The 17,857-nt window shown below is 42.8% G+C and overlaps 1 protein-coding gene across 1 annotated transcript in view; it reads left to right on the forward strand.

Annotated features, from left to right (window-relative positions):
- The window catches only part of LOC124803366, a 401,666-nt gene that overhangs the window by 372,487 nt on the left and 11,322 nt on the right, over nt 1–17,857 (forward strand). The window lies entirely within an intron of this gene.

Below are 17,857 nucleotides of genomic sequence, written 5' to 3' on the forward strand. Positions count from 1 at the left end.
ATCATGCGGTGATATCTCCGAGAGTTATACTGAAACGGTTTTAGATTTGAGTTCACTCACGAAACAAAATTATACAGTGCATCCCACAAGAAACTGCTTTGGCACAAACTCGAGATTCGAAAAACAATGAACTAGCTAAAAGAGAATAACTAACTAACTAATCACCTCCCGAACAGGCCATGAAGGCCCAACGGTATCAACCGGCCGCCAATAGGCGTCACTGGATGCGAATATGGAGGGGCATGTGGTCAGCACACAGCTCTCCTGGCCATTTGTCACTTTCCGAGACCGGAGCGGCTACCTCTCAATCAAGTAGCTCCTCAGTTTGCCTCACAAGGGCTGAGTGCTCCCCGCTTGCCAACAACGCTTGGCAGACTAGATGGTCACCCATCTAGCTAGCCCAGCCCGACTGCGCTTAACTTCGGGGATCTGACGGGAACTGGTGTTACCATTGCGGCAAGGCCGTTGGCAACTAAACGAGAATGTTGTTGTTGTGGTCTTCAGTCCTGAGACTGGTTTGGTGCAGCTCTCCATGCTACTCTATCCTGTGCAAGCTTCTTCATCTCCCAATACTTACTTCAACCTACATCCTTCTGAATCTGCTTAGCGTATTTATCTCTTGGTCTCCCTCTACGATTTTTACCCTCCACGCTGCCCTCCAATGCTAAATTTGTGATCCCTTGATGCCTCAGAACATGTCCTACCAACCGGTCCCTACTTCTTGTCAAGTTGTGCCACAAACTCCTCTTCTCCCCAATTCTGTTCAATACCTCCTCATTAGTTATGTGATCTACCCATAAAATCTTCAGCATTCTTCTGTAGCACCATATTTCGAAAGCTTCTATTCTCTTCTTGTCCAAACTCTTTATCGTCCATGTTTCACTTCCATAGATGGCTAAACTCCAGACAAATACTTTCAGAAACGACTTCCTGACATTTAAATCTATACTCGATGTTAACAAATTTCTCTAAACGCTTTCCTTGCCATTGTCAGTCTACATTTTATATCCTCTCTACTTCGACCATCATCAGTTATTTTGCTCCCCAAATAGCAAAACTCCTTTACTACTTTATGTGTCTCATTTCCTAATCTAATACCCTCAGCATCACCCGACTTAATTCGACTACATTCCATTATCCTCCTTTTGCTTTTGTTGATGTTCATCTTACATCCTCCCTTCAAGACACTATCCATTCCGTTCAACTGCCCTTCCAAGTCCTTTGCTGTCTCTGACAGAATTACAATGTTATCGGCGAACCGTAAAGTTTTTATTTCTTCTCCATGGATTTTAATACCTACTCCGAATTTTTCTTTTGTTTCCTTTACTGTTTGCTCAATATACAGATTGAATAACATCGGGGAGAGGCTACAACCCTGTCTCACTCCCTTCCCAACCACTGCTTCCCTTTCATGTCCCTCGACTCTTATAACTGCCATTTGGTTTCTGTACAAATTCTAAATAGCCTTTCGCTCCCTGTAAAAAATAGTAATATTAAAAAGCATGTAGTTACATGTTCATAAGAGATGGTGGAAGTGATGGCCATAGCCATCCACGCTTTGCTGACTTTGTGCGATGACATTATCAGCAACATGCTGTAATTCTGCATGTGTGCTGTTGTTAATTTCTCTAGTAATTTTCCGTTTAAGATTGTCTATTGTTCGAGGACTGTCAGTATAAACTTTGCTTTTTAGTGTGTCCCATAAATAAAACTCACACGGTGTTAAATCCGAGGCCACTACTGTTATTTATGTCTTCAGGGAACATGTTAGTAATTTGGGCCATAATTTGGTTGAATATGTGAGCAGTTGCTCCATCTTCTTGAAATACAGCTTCTGTTAATTGTGCATGGGAAGACTCAATGATCTCTAGATATCTGGCTCTGTTTAAGTGTAATTGAAAAATATGAGGCCAACAATTCGCATGCTAGACAACGCGCACTGAAAAACTATCTTCTCTAAGTGGAGATGTTCTTCATGCGGAACATGTGGGCTGTCCTGCGACAAGTATCTACAATTACACGAATTTACGTAACCTGCCAAATGAAACCAGGCCTCATCTGATATGAACTAAAGCGAGCGGTCCACATAGCCGTTTGCAGCTGACGTTAAAAGTAAACGTTTGTTTACGTTCCTCGATAGAGCCTCCCTTTGTGTAACACTCCACAACATCAATTTGCTGTTCTAACGTAAACTGCCACATTTCTGTAACAACTCAACAATACAAGCATCTCACAGCAACTTCCGCACGAACACACAGCTGCACTCAACTTTCAGATAAAATGCAGTGTAGCCAACTTTAGAGACAGTGTGCCACTTCACAAGCAGTTCGACTACAGCTCATTAATCGGTACTTGAGGTGTGCTGGTTTTGTGTGAGACATCCTGTGTTATAAAAAGATCTGTTATCACTATTTCGTTAGTTTGTAACACGTATTGGATCTATTATTTTATTCACACCTGTTACTTTATCAGCAATTTCAGAATTTCCTTTTTGTTTTTCAGAATAAAAATCAGTTTTCAGTTGCACAGATATTTTTATTTTGCTTTACCAGTTTCAACAAATTAATTTGTCACTTTCAGAAGCTTACAAAATTAGACCTTGGCCATACTGTTATCTAAAATATAAGAATTATTTTACATAGACGTACTTAGTTGTGGTTTAACAGATGTCAATATCCTTCGGAAGAGCATAACACGTCCAAAACTGTACAATTTGTATATGATTATTGTAAGCACAGTTTTACAGATTGGTAATTTACACTAAATGAATCTACACCTATGAACATGTCAAGCTGTTGTGTTATTTATCAAAATGAAATAGGGGTATTATATACTGTATGTTCGGAAATTCACATTACAAACCTGAACCCATGTCCGGAAACGTCACTCAACGACGCTACAGACCGTCAGTGTTACAGGCGCCAGCACCTGTAAATGCGTGTATACACAGTGTGATTCCGTGAGGATGTTACAGACTTTCTAGGATGATGGAGACGGGTATATGTATAAATATGAGGTAAGGGTCTCTGGTTCGAAAATGAACGAGTCCAGAGTTACGAGAAGCGAAAATCCTTCTGATACATCTGACAGTGGAATACACGTACCGGTACTGTTGTTGCTAATTCTAGTATAGGCAAGTTTCAGAGGTGTTAGTATGGACCAAAACGAGAAACAATGTCTGGGAAACAAGGACTCTTAAATGTATACCTTAAGAACCACGGGTTCTTATTCAGTAGATGAGATGACTCTCAAAGTTGCGAAGATGTACAAGTGCTCATAGCTCCACAAGTGTGCACTTAGAGCCCAAGTTTACTTAACATTTCTTCCTTGCTTTCGTCCATCTACCACCTCTGAAAAATGCATACCCTACATTCTTAGCAGAAACAGTAGCGGTACATGTAGTCCACAGTAAGAGATATCAGATCGATTTTCGCTTGTAACTTTCGACTCGTTCATTTCAGAACCAGGGACCCTTACTTCAAATTGATTCATTTACCCGCCTCCATCATCCTAGACAGTTTGTAACATCGTAACGGAACACCCTGTGTATACACACATTTACAGCTGCCAGCGCCTGTAACTTCGACGCTCTGTAACGTCGTGAATGACGTTTCCGGACATGGGTTCCTGTTCAAAATATTAAGTTCTTGTTACCCTATACAAGTCTTAGAAGTATGTAAGGGAATTTCCGAACACCCCCTGCAATACATTTGAAAAACATTGTACGTAGTTCTACTTTCTAAAAGAAATGGCTAATTTGAGCATTTTATAATGTTAAAAGTATGTAAGGGAATTTCCGAACACCCCGTGCATACATTTGAAAGTCATTGTACGTAGTTCTACTTTTCAAAAGGAATGGGCTAATTTGAACATTTTATAATGATGATGATGAGGTCCCATACTCCGAGGAGCGTAGGGGACGATGCGCGAGACCCGTACCACTGTAGGCTAGTCAAGGTCCTAGTGGAGGTGGTTTGCCATAGCCTTCCTCCGACCGATATAGGGATGAATGATGATGATGATGATGACACAACCACCCCGAGGTGCCGAGGCAGAAAAAAATCCCTGACCCCCCCGGGATTCGAACCCGGGACCCCGAGCGCAGGCAGCAAGAACGCTACCGCAAGACCACTTTTTTTTGACGCTACCCCTTTTTTCTTTTTTTAACTTTTTTACCACTTTTTTGTTTTTTCTATCCACTTTTTTATCCATCTTTTTTTCAGCAATCCAATTTTTATTAACCACTTTTATTTTCTTTTTATTTTTTATTTATTTTTATTATTTATTTATTTATTTATTTATTTTTGTATTTTTAGGATGCTCAGGGCGTGGTACACGCCGCACTAGCAGTGGGGTCTGTTCACGGCACTGCCAGTGCGTCGAGGCCCAAACCCCTCCCACCCCTTTTTCATGTTCCCTGTAGGGTCATAACACTAAGTGTGCAGAAATCTTAACACAATATTTCCATTCTCCGATGTAAGAAAGACAAAGAAACCTCTTCTCTGAGTAGAAACTGAACACTGGTTAAAAAGAAAAAAAAACCTTAACAATTCTTCTCGAATCACACAAATACTTTGGAAGTCGAACATGAGTAATTTTGAACAAAATTTTTTGAAAAAAAAATATGTTCCGGAAGCAAGGTAATAGTAAATAATAATAAGAAACCAAGTGACTTTTAATTTTCTTCTGTTCGTTCTCGTTCAAGGTGTTGTTGTGGTTCCACATATTTCACAAACACCCATTCTTTCAAAAATGATCTTCAGCATGTTGCCGTAGTGCTTCTTGTGGTTGCGATACGTGCTGATTTTTGCATATTCACACTTCATGTAAACGCGGAATTCTATCTCGTTGTCCGACCCAAGTGTGTGGATGACATAACTAACATATTTTCCCAGTAACCAGCTAATGGCGTTGGTTTTTAATTTCGGAAAGTATGTCATGTCTGGTCTCAGGAGGAGCGATGGCGTTATATATTCCGTAGAGGATCTGGTGAGAAAAGCGATTTGTTGCCTGATCCAATTCCAGTTATGCACATTGCCACCACAGGTGAATCTGTGGCTGAGTGTATCCACCAGATTGCATTTTCCACAAAGGTGTGTCTGGTTTAAACCGATCCCATATAGTCTCTCGTTGGTGCTGATGACATTATTAACTGTTTTGTACCATGCGGAAATAGCGTCTGTAGATAGCCCGGCATAGTTGATGTTCCGCCATACAGCTTTCCAGTCACAATTTGGGAATTTCGTTTCAATTTTGTTTCTACCCTCATTTAACTTCCTTTCAAGTATGATGTCGCGCGCTGTGATACGTGTGTTGCTTCTGATTTCGTCACTAAGATAACTTACTTCGAGGAAAAAATTACTCACATACTGCAGACGGGCATTAATCCTTCGCACATCAGTCGGTGCTTGCAGGCTATGGGGTGTCACAGCCTCAAAGAGCTTTGCGGTTATACATTGTAGAAGTTCTCTGAGTATATGGAAAGTCCGTTTGAGGAACAGAGCAGACGCTTTATTGCGAATATCCACCAAACCGAGGCCCCCGTTTCTGACATCCAGTATAACGGTAGTCGCACCAACCCTGAATATGTCTCCTCGCCATAAATAATTGGTAACAGTGGACATGATCCCTTTCGCTACTAGTTTAGGGATTGGAAATACCTGCGCAGTGAAATACGCTTTAGGCAAAACGCAGGAGTTGATGAATCTGACTTTTTGCACCAGGTCCATAGTTCGATGGATGTTCTCCATTACAGCACCATGAACTTTCCTCCTAGTTTCCGTCCAGTTAAAAGCAGCCATCCTCATCGGACATGCCATTAAGGTTATTCCCAAAATTTTATGTTTGTTGTCTTGTTTTGCCCATGCCAGTCGAAGGTGATCTAGGCCCCGTAGATTCAATATATGACTTTTGTTTTCATTTGCTGTCGCTCCCGACGCTAGACAATACCTTTGGATTTTTCTTTCCAGTGTAACTGTCTCCTCCTTATTTCTTATTACAACGCCCACGTCATCAGCATAAGCTCGTATGATAGTTTTCTCACCACTCAATGTTATGCCTGTTAATCTTGCGTGGACAGTGTGGAGGAAGGGCTCTAAAGATACAGAAAATAAAAACATAGATAAGGGACTGCCCTGTGGAACTCCTCGCCATATCTGTATGGGTTTAGATGTTTGGCCATTGATTGCTATTTTCGCATTTATACCTGTTACTATATTCCTTAGCATGTTCACAATCTGGGGGTGGAAAGCCATTCTTGACAGCGTCGCAAAGAGGTATCTATGACTAACGCGGTCAAAAGCTTTGTTGAAATCTATAAAGATTAACGCACATTTTATACTTGTCACTGAGGTAATTGCAATGACGTCTCTGTATGCAGATAGACTTTCGAATATCGTTCTGGTCGGAGAACAAGATTGATGATGACTCAATATTTTATTGGAAAAGGCAGAGAGTCTCTTGTTGATAATACGCGAAATTATTTTGTAATCAGAATTTAGTAGCGAAAGAGGCCGAAAATTGTTTAAGTTGGTTTTGCCTTTACTCTTAGGAATCAGTACTATTTTACTTTCCTTAAACTCTGCAGGGACCGGTTTTCCGTTCAGGACCTCATTTGCCATGGAAGTGATCTTGTCCCCAATTATAGACCAGTAGCGGGCATAAAACTTCACAGGGAGGCCATCAAGCCCCGGAGATTTTTTTGAGAGGTGAGTTACGCACTGCCTAATGCACTTCATCTTTAGTAATAGGTGACAGGATGTCAGCGTTGTCTGTTCCCGACAATTGTGGACCTAAAATAGTGAGAAAGTCCTCGAGAGCTGTATCTTCCACTGCGGTAGGGGCATATAAGGTTTCATAGTACCTGTGGACTTCGTCCAGTATTTGTTTCTGGCATGTGAGCCTCGTACCAGTATGCGTCTGGACTTCATCAATTAAAGTTAGACGTCTGTTTTTAGCATGCCGCACCAAGTGATACAGAGAAGCTGTTTCATCTGCTACGACTGATGTGGCTTTCGATTTAATTTTGAGTCCCTCCATCTGTTGCCGTTTAATGCTTAATAACTTGGCTTTTATTTTTTTGATATCATTCAGACGAATTACGTCATCATGGGCCTGTTGATATAAGTCTCTTAAAACTTTATAATAAAACTCCATTGTATTCCCCAACTCCCTGTGCCTCGCTGCACTATACTGCATGACAACTTTCCGCAGCCTTGGTTTAGCCCTCCTAGTCCACCAGTTAATGACTGTTGGGTGCTTGTCTACTGTACGGAGGCACATAGTCCACGCTACTCTTATTTCCTGTTCCAGTTCTTCGTCAGTTAATACAGAGATATTTAAATTCCATTGGCCTCTGAATCGTCGGGTTGGCTGTACACTTAAATTAAAACAAGTTAAAAGAGTACTGTGGTCGCTAAAATACACGGGAATAGTTTCAACGTTTAATAAATAATTTTGCAAATTTGGTGACACGTAAATTCTATCTGGTCTGCTGCGGGAGTGGCTGGTTATATACGTGAACCCGACTGACGTCGGGTGCTGAAGTTCCCACACAACCTTAAGGTGTAGATCACTACTAACTTTTTTAACTGTGGCGAGTAGTTGAAGTTGGGTTGTTGATTTTTCTGGTTTAAAACACAGTTAAAATCTCCACCTAGTATAAGAGAACACAGATTTTTCCTCAATAAATAAATCAGTTCATCTTGAAAAAACTTCGCACGATCCAATTTGTGTTTCCTGATAGGGCGTAAAGGTTAAGCACTGTCACATCGAAAAATTTTATGCCTATGGCTCTTCCTGATTCTAGTCGTTCGATTTCAGTCACCGGAATGCCTTCCCTTATAAGAATGGCTGTACCGATATTGGCTTCCGTAGAAACATTAACAATTTCAAAAAAGCCTGGGATCCGAAATTCCGTTATCGCAACTTCTTGTAGCAACGCGATATCTGTCCCAGACTGGTACAAGAATTCTTTTAGTGCTGCCAATTTCAAGGGTGACTGTATTTTATTAATGTTAATAGTAGTAATGCTATAAGCTTGCATCACAGACATACCATAAGAAGCTATTTGGGATGAGGATCGGTATGATTATAGCAGCAACCTGCTTCCCTACAAGGCACGATCTTTACAAGCTGTGTGCCCATTACATGTACTAAATTTCTAGTAAAATTTGCACTGCTTTTAAACAAAGAGCTTGAGAAGAAAAGTATCCTGAAATCCCGACAATGCATTGCTATAAGTCACTGTGGCCATTCTCTTTCTCCTCGTCAGTGTTGGCCCTGATGACATAATGTTTAATATTCTTTCTCTTGATGTCTTTCTTCTCTGGTGTGGCTTTCGCTTGATGACGCGTGGCAGCAAGACCCGGTGTCGGTCGCTGCCGCCGGCGGTGGCTGAATGGGGCAACGGCCGTGCCTTGCGAGTCGTCAATATTTGGTTCCGGCGTGGTGTCTGTTGTGCTGTCTTGCTGGCGAGGCGTTGATGCTTGTTTATTTCCTCCTTCGGCGCGGCGTTGCGCTTCGGACTCAGCAGGTTGTTTACTTGGTACTTCCTCGTACTGTTCGCACTGTATGGGCTGTGCACTTGATGCGGTTATTTCAGTCGTGACCTCAGGCTCAGGGTCACATTTCCGTGAACGGTCACTACCAGCTGCGTCACTATTTGTTCGTGGCGGTATAAGTCCTTGTGCGGAAGTGGGAGCCACATCGACCTGCATTCCATCTCCTTTTTCCACTTCCAACAGATCTTCAGGACTGGGCTTCGGCCTCCTAGCAACGGGTGTTTCACAGGAAGAGTCCTCATCAACATTTTTTTTCAGTGTCCTCTAGAGGACGCTTTTTAGTGGGAATCTCGCTGTCACGGGACGGAATTTCAGCAGTTAATGCTGGTTTTAAAGACAGAAAGTCATTAAGTGCAACATTTTCAGAGGTAGTAACAGGATCCACGACAGCCGCCGGCTCTGTTGTATTACTGGCTGGCAACAAATCGTTGAGTGTTAATTTCCGGCGTTGCGTAAGGTTATTTGTTAGCACAAAAACACGGCGAGGGCAGTCCTGGCGGAGGTGACCAGACTCGTTACATACATGACATGTAGGGGTTTGCCCTGAGTACATAACATGCGCCTTGTGCCCGTCAACAAAGGTGTGGGAGGGAATGTTTGCCTTCACTTCCATCTCCACGGAGCGAATGCCGTTAAAGCACTGCAGCTTGAAATGCGAAGCCCACCTTTCGTTGACTATTTGCCTGACAACCCAATATTTTGAAAGGACTTCTTTAATTTTCGAGTTGTCTACTTCTATGGGAATATTCAAAACCCTAACATTCCTAATTACAGACTCGGAATTCCGGAGTTTTACATTACTTTTAGTACCATCACCGTGTATAAATTCCGTTTCATAACCAAATTTTGCCAGAAAGCGGTCTACACTCACGGAATCGTTAAACTTTACAAAAATGCAGTATTCATCAGAGTCTAGCTGCATGGTATGAACAGATTCAGAATAAAGGCCAATTACCTCGGTAATCCAGTCGTGTATTTCAAGTGCAGAGGGCTGTACTCGACGGGTGTACTTGTCGAAGGTGAAAATCACTGTGTTTTTTCTCAAGGAGTTTGCCATGATGTTCTGCAGCGAAGAAATCTCGGACAACACCGAAATCCCAACAGCACTACGTAGAAAGATGTCACGACGAAGACAAAATGCTCAATTGATAACGCTTAATTCACGTGCAAAACGTCAATAAACGAGCACGAAACTCGAAAACATTGGCGTAAACACTGAACGTTTACGGAGCAAACTTGAGGAGCGTGCGACCGCTGCGACAGCTAAAGCCAGACTGATGTGCGGACACATTATATAACGGATACTATAAATTAAAATAGGGTCTACTTTTCAATGCAAGCTAGTCATCATCAAATTTTTTAAATGTAGGTAGGAATGTTGAAATATTTCAAATTCTTGTGAAGGGTTCATTTTGTAGTCCTTGTCAACTATAGTGTAACAACTGCTACGGCCTCTGACATCAAATGTAACAATTGTGTTACTAAATGTGACACTTCTTTCACTCAATGTAACTGTGTTTCCTCTTTTGATGCTGTCAATTGTCAGGATGAGTATTCTAAAGCATTCTGTCAGGGTGAAAATATTAAATAAATTAACTTTTCTCTCTTACAACATGTGGGCAGGGTGGGTTCTCCCTTGGCTCGGGTATGAGGTCGAATGAAACATCATTTTTACATAAGATAACTTTTATTGAAAGTTTCGTACAACTGTATCTTACTGGGACGTTCTGGTTCGGAGAGCGGCAGCCGTGTCGTTTGCGTAGCCTTCTGCTGCGACAGCGGCGGCGGCGGCGGCGGCGTCTGATTACGCGTAGCGGTATGTATCTCGTGTCGCCGTCTCGCCCAGCTGACCGGAGACGCGCAGCGCGAGGTGGCCCGTTTAATTATTGCGAGCGACGTCGTGCATCGGATGGTGATACCTTGCATGTGGCGTCCCAGTGTTTCTCTTCTCTAAGCGGCCGCGTGTGTTGTGCGTCGACCAGCGGAGCGGCGCGGCGGTGGAAGGCCAGTGTCCCGAACTCGAACCACGGACTCCCGCTTGCCAGTCTTCGGCTGTCAGGTCTTCATCCCAGCTCACAGGTAACTACTGATGTGAGGCCGTCTCCTTCCCGTCCTCACGAGTCACCCGGGTATGTAAAAACCAGACTTCCAATACCTTTTAACTTCTGTCTTCTGGCGCCGCGGCTGCTGCTTGCTATTCCCTTACAGCGGCGGACTTGGCGGGTCTGTGCATGATGCAGTCTCTTCTTGTATGACGGTCTTCAGCAGCGAAACTGACTGAACACTACTTCTACTATTCTTTTCTTCCTTCGTCTCTCGTCTTCGTCTCCGTTCCCGTCTCCGTCTTCGTCTTCGTCCCCGTCTTCATCTGTCTTCCTCTGTCTTCATCCGTCTTCATCTGTCTTCATCTGTCTTCATCTGTCGTCATCTCTCTTCAACTGTCGGGCCTACCGCGTCTCGCGTATTTATTCACTTCAGTTCACTGGAGGTGAACGACTTCACGGCCATTGCCTCTTCTGTCACGTTGAAAAGCTTCTCGAAGAATCTTCTTAACGTCGGTCATTGGCTCTTGGAATGTAGGCGAGGGCCTTTGCTCACATGCGACAACTGAGAAACACGTGAGCCGGTCGGGCGATGCCCTGACGGCTGAATCGACAGCGCCCGCTTATGTGGAACTCGCTGACTTCATGGTCATTGTTTCTTCTGTTCTGCTGTTCTGCACGCTGAATGCCAGTATGTAACTCTCTAAACTAAACCAAGTTTTTCATTTATATTCTAATTTCTAGTTCACTTTGATTTCACTAATTTATTTACTTAAGTAACACTCAACAATAGGTAAAATTTGCATGCTAACAGGAATGGAGGAGGAAGAGGATTTTGAGACGTTCTGCAAAAGTTACCTCAGATGAATTCTCACCGTTTTTGTAGAACAAGCATTCACGAAAGCGAGTCTTAAATGTGCTCCCTGTCTGTACTTTATAAAATATTTCATAGTTATGTGTCACTGCCAAGTAACATAGCTCGATGAAACTTGGACCACACATAAAACTAACTGCTATGGCATACTAATACTGAAGGAATCTGAAAGAAATGCGCGATGAAGCGAACAGACATGACACTGTTATACAAAAACAATAAGCACACTGAGGTCATCACGATTCACGATTGTTTTTTGGACATTACAAAAGGCAGGAAAGAGCTCTTAATAGGGTGTGTGATCAAGATGGGTAGCATTGCATCCTTTGCAACGCGTTCCAATTCTAATCACAAACGTTTGTAAGGGGTTTTTGTGGTAGGGCGTCCCATTTCTTTACCAGCGCGGTCAACAACTGCTAGATTGTCCTTGGTACTTGTGGATGTGCTCTAATACGTATTGCCAACGCATCCCATACGTGATCGATGGGATTCAAGTCGGGATAAAGGGAAAGCCAGAACATTCGCCGTATATCCTCTCGCTCCAAGAGTTCCTCCACCTGCAATATTCGATGCTGTCGCACATTGTAATCCACAAAAATGAAGTGAGGGACAAAAGCATATCCGAAGGAAACACATGGGGAACGAGAACAGTGTCACAGTAACTCTGACCGGTCAGTGTCCCACGTTGAAAGATCTGGAAGTCAGTATGCCCATACAACATTATTTCTTCCTGCACCACAACACCTTGACCATCAAAACGATAGGTCGAATATGTTGCATGGGCATACTGAGCCATGTGCGTCTTTTCACGGGTGCATTCGGCTCTGACATCATTTTTACGGATGACAGTTCTCCAATCCATGGAACCGAGCAAATGGAGAAGCTTTTGGAACGAGAGGATATTCGGCGAATGTTCTGGCTTTCCCGTTAGCCCGACTTAAATCAAACCGAGTTCGTGTGAATTACGTTGGGAAACGTATTGCAGAATCTCCACACAAGTCCATGGCTTCAGCGTAATTATTACTTTTGAAGAAAAGCGTCATTTCTGTTCGCCTCATTGAATATTTCTTTCTGTTACCTTCTGAATTAATCTGTAGCTGATCTTCCTAAGCGTGATACACGTTTCACCGAGCTATGTTACTTGGCATATACACGTCACGCTAAAGTTAGTTTGTCCTTACGTTTTGCATCAAGAGTATATAAATGATCTAGAGGATAACTTGGTTAAGTAACATGAGATTGTTCGCAGGCGATGCTACTGTCTTTTGCTAAGCTGCGACCTGGAAGATAGTAGCGAAATGTAGGAGGTTCCGCGGAGGATCGCTGATTGATGAAGGGATTTGCAGTTGAGACTGGACGTAAATAAATGTAACGAATTGCGCATATAGGAGGCGAAGAGGTCCATTACGCTACTGGTGAAAATTGCTGGAACAGTAGCAATGGTAAAATACCTAGGAGTAGTTTCCCGCAGCGGCGTGAAGTGGAACGACCAAGCAAAACTAACCGTAGGAAAAGCAGATACAAAGCTAAGATTCATTAGAATAAAAAGAACTTTAATTCATTTGTGAAAGGAGTGTTTGGCAATATACATGTGAGACCGATTCTCGAGTACTGTTCTTCAAAAAAATGTTCAAATGTGTGTGAAATCTTATGGGACTTAACTGCTAAGGTCATCTGTCCCTAAGCTTACACAATACTTAACCTAAATTATCCTAAGGACAAACACACCCATCCATGCCCGAGGGAGGACTTGAACCTCCGCCGGGACCAGTCGCACCGTCCATGACTGCAGCGCCCCTAGACCGCTCGGCTAATCCCGCGTGGCACTCTTCTTCAGTCTGTGGCTCTTACTAGGTATATATTCAGGATGTGACGTGTATAGTGCAGATATTTTTATATGTGGTACCTTAATAGGTACACATGTCAGTTTGTAGGTTGTTTTTATTTTCAGCGTCGAACAATATACGTATTCCCTCGACATGGCGAAGACCATAATGCATCACAAAATCTGAATACATTACAATAATACATCACATAGTATAAAAACACGAATCATTATAAACCAGATAACATATGAAAGTACACATTACTGTCACATACACTGTACACATTGAAGATTATTCAGCCACTGAAAGGCTTCTCCAGAGATATTGTGGATGTCTTTAATCCCTCCTCCTTCGAGAACCGCAAAGTGCACAGTTTAAAATATGGTCCATAGTTTGAAATTCACCACACTGACAGAAAGAATCATTTCCAAGATTCTACTTTCTCATTAAGCTTTTACAGTGACCGGTTCCAGCCCTTCATCTGTTTAATCTTGTCCAGAATCGTCTTGGAAGGTCAGAACCAAGAACTTATTTTGCCATGTCAGCAATAGGGGATGCATTTATTTGAGGTCTTCTTCGCCAGTGTTCTTTTCAGTCTGTTTCTTCCTCAAAATCTTTTAACCTTTGAATAGTCTTCTGGAGTTGCGCCCGCGACTTCAGTCGATCATTTTTGTGCAAATGCTGATGAAATGGGGACTGCACTGGTTTGATATCTTTTTGCACTCCTTTTTTTACTACACCTTGCGTCTGATGTTGGTGGTTGGCTATTGGCTAGCAGTGGGAGCCAGGTTGTGCAGGTCGGTTTCATTTAGCGAGTTATGGTCTTCATTGATTCACTGAGATCAAAATCAGTTTCTTTTGTGCTGACGCTCACTGCCCATACTGGGGTGCAATACTCTGCTGAACCACGAGATACAAGTACCAATGCTGATGTGAACAATGTGTTTGCGTCGGTTCCCCATGAGCTGGCTGCTAGTTTGGCTGGTAAAGAGTTTCTGGATATCAGCTTTCACTTCACTTCTTCTTGGTCGTGTCTGTAGGAAAGTCTACAGTCAAGTTTAACTCGTAAGTATTTAGGTGTGTTTTTATGTTTAATTGTTTCTCCGCAGCAATCAAGGCTCAACTTCCTGTCAGCTTTGTTATTGTTAGATGCATAGTGATACTTACAGATTTAGAGGGATTTGATTTAAAGTGCCATTGAGTATAAGTGTGTAAATCACTATTCAGGGTAGTTTCTAGCTATTTAAATGACTTTCGTTGAGTGGCAATTGCTGAATCATATGAATAGGCAAATTTATGTGACTGTGTATTGGATAAATTCGATATCCAGGTTGTTTCAAAATGAATATACGGGTTCTAAGGCTTTGTAGCATCTACTGCATTCAACTGACAATTACGAACAATACATCAAATGAAAGAGTAACTCAAACAGGTTAGTTTGTATACGTGTGCGCAAAGGGAAGGGTATGGAACGACTAAGAGTGACTGAAGAGCGTGTTGAACGAGCCTTTCACGCTTAGCCCGAAGAACTCAGTCCGGAAGGCTGGTCTTGTATTAGCAATTTCTGTGACATCTCTGTGGAGACTTTTAAGGAAAACGCTTACAACATCGACCTTATCGTTCGCAGTTATTACATGTTCTTAAGCCTACAGACTACGGCTTGTGTATGGACTTTGCAAAACGAAATGCTGCTGCCTGACGAAGAAAATTTTCTGGATCGTGTCGTCTTAAGTAATGAATCGACTATCTAGCTAAGTGAAAATATGAAAAAATAATAATAATTTGCGCATCTGGAGGTCAGCAAACCCCTACGAGATGGTACAGCTGCAACGAGACTCCTCTATATTGAACGTTTTTTGTGTCGTATCCCAGCGGAAAGTTCGTAGGCCTTTCTTTTTCTGCGAAGCAACTGTAAATGGTGTTTCTTATTTTGATGCGCCAGAACTATGGGTCTTTCGTCAACTGGAAGAAGCGGAACCATGGAATTTCACTTGGAAGCAAGATGGTGCCTCACCTCACTGGCATAACTCAGTACGCGGCTGGTTAAACGGTGCTGCACCCGACCGCTGGATTTGGCCTATACGGGCCGGATGACAGAACTTATTTCGCATGAGCTCCATGTTCAAACTCGATCTGACACGATGAGATTTTTACCTTCGGGGGTTTATAAAGAATCATGTGGACATGCCTCGCTACCAGCTGATCTACCCGACTATAGAAACAGAATTGTTGGGACTACTATTCCAGACACACTGATCAAAGTTTGGGAAGAACTCGCTTGCCGACTCAATGTGTCGCAAATGGTACTCACACCGAAGACTTGCAAGAAAAACTGTTTGAGTTAGTCTTTTCTTTTATGTATTATTTATAATTGTAAGTTGAATGTAATAAATGCTACAAAGCCTTAAATTGCTTATATTCATTTTTAAACATCCTACAGTTGAAAAGTAAGGGGGTGAGCATTTAATGAGGTAGAATTAACAGGAAAGGGAGAGAAGATACAACGAAAAGCGTTTGTTCGAAGAAGAGTTAGGGAACACTTTCCTTCCTCCCTAATGACTGAAGCCAGAAAATTAGATAAATTATAGCTCGTACGGAGGTTTATCGGCAGCCTCTCTTCCCATGCCCCGTTCGAGAGTGCAGTAGGGTAAGGGGTAAATTGTGTATGTAGGAACACATCTACCTACCGAAGTGTCCTCAGGCAGTATACGTGAACAAACTGGGCTTTGAGGCAGATGAGTATTTTGATTTCTCCACCGGTTCTCCTTAGGAAGGCGAGACACCTTGAGTCCCGTATTCTACGGGAGGATTTTGGCCATGTAAATGGAATGACAGTCCTCGTAAAGAGTGTTTCGTTAAGACTGATACCTTTTCAAATCTGGAAAAAAATAAACCACGCAACGTATCAAAGTAAACTGTGCTTTGTTTTGAAGCTTAGACAATGCAGTTATGTTCTGAACAAAATAACGTTGAAATACCCACCACGGCTTTGAACACAATGAGGCATACGATGACACGATGGCTCCAATTGTCGATCATTCTGCACAACATTAGTGGCGTTATGACTGTGACAGCCGGACGAATGTTCGCCTCCATATGTTCCAAAGCTTGTGGCTTGTTAAGCACAGACCTGTGCTTTGATGTAGCCCCAAAGAAGAAAATCCATGGGTGTTAAATCACACGACCGTGGCACCCAATTCACAGATCCATGTCTTGAGACGATCCTGTCGCCAACGTTCTTCCTCAGCAAATTGAGCGTAGCATCAGCTGTGTGCCACTTAGCGACGTCCTGCTAGAACCACATGTTTTCAGTATCTATGGCCTCGACCTCTGACCACAGAAATTCGCGCAACATGGATCTGTACCGGTTGCTAGTGACATTAACAGTTCTTCTCTCGTCATCTCGAAAGAAAGAGGGTCGAATGAGGCCGCCACCCCATTAACTGCAACCTACGGTGCGATTTTATGAAAGCAGTGGCACCTCATGGATTCTTCTGCTCCAATGGCCACACTTTTGCGTGTTGACAAAGCCACTAAGATAAAAATATACCTCGTCTGAGAAGATGATTATTCCAGTGAAATCAGGATCAGTTTCCAGCTGGTACACTGCCCAATCAGCTAACTCACGGCGCACTCGTGACCATTTGGCTTCAACTCTTAAGTCAGTGCAACTTTGTATGGATGCAGGAACAAATCTTTTCATAAGATTCATCAAGTTGATGCCTGAGATACTACAACCGTTGAGATTGTCCTGAATCTGACATATTCGTCTCTTTCCCAATATGGCTACTACTACTGCGATCTGTCTTCACTTCGTGCTTTACGTTGTCTTCTTCGGGTCTTGTGGCCGAGTAGAGTGAAATCCCGCTCAGACTTCGTCACAGTGCAGCGTATAGCCTGAACAGAGAAACGGTGATGGCGACACAGTTCTCTGGAGAACAAACGATGAGGACCCACAAACCAACTGACACGATGGTAAAAATTTTTAATGGTTTCTAAACATTCAGGTAAGTCTCTACATGATGAAACTGCGAACTGTGCTGGATATTTTCGCACCAGGTAGCGCACAGCAAAATACACTGACGGAAAAAAATTTCAGAACAGCAGTAAGTAGTTGTGCGACATAAACGAGAATTGTTAGGCGTGTTTCTACATCTAAAGGACGATGTATCCAAATTTCGCGCCCGTAGCTACTAGCTCCGCTACGAAGATGCAAATCAGGTTTGCTTTAAATACACACTCAAAGGATCGTGAGCATTAGTTACCTTTGAGACTGGACATGCTGAGTTGATATTAATCTAGAATGTCCTTAAGGTGATAATGACGATACTATCTACAACTCACTGAGTTTCAGCGCGGTTGGCCGGTCGGCGTGGCCGAATGGTTCTAGGCGCTTCAGTCTGGAACCGCGCGACCGTTACGGTCGCAGGTTCGAATCCTGCCTCGGACATGGATATGTGTGTGATGTCCTTAGGTTGGTTCGGTTTAAGTAGTTCTAAGTTCTAGGGGACTGATAACCTCAGACGTTAAGTCCCATAGTGCTCAGAGCCATTT

This window comes from Schistocerca piceifrons, chromosome 6, assembly GCF_021461385.2.
Source record: "Schistocerca piceifrons isolate TAMUIC-IGC-003096 chromosome 6, iqSchPice1.1, whole genome shotgun sequence".
Classification (NCBI taxonomy): Eukaryota; Metazoa; Arthropoda; class Insecta; order Orthoptera; family Acrididae; genus Schistocerca; species Schistocerca piceifrons.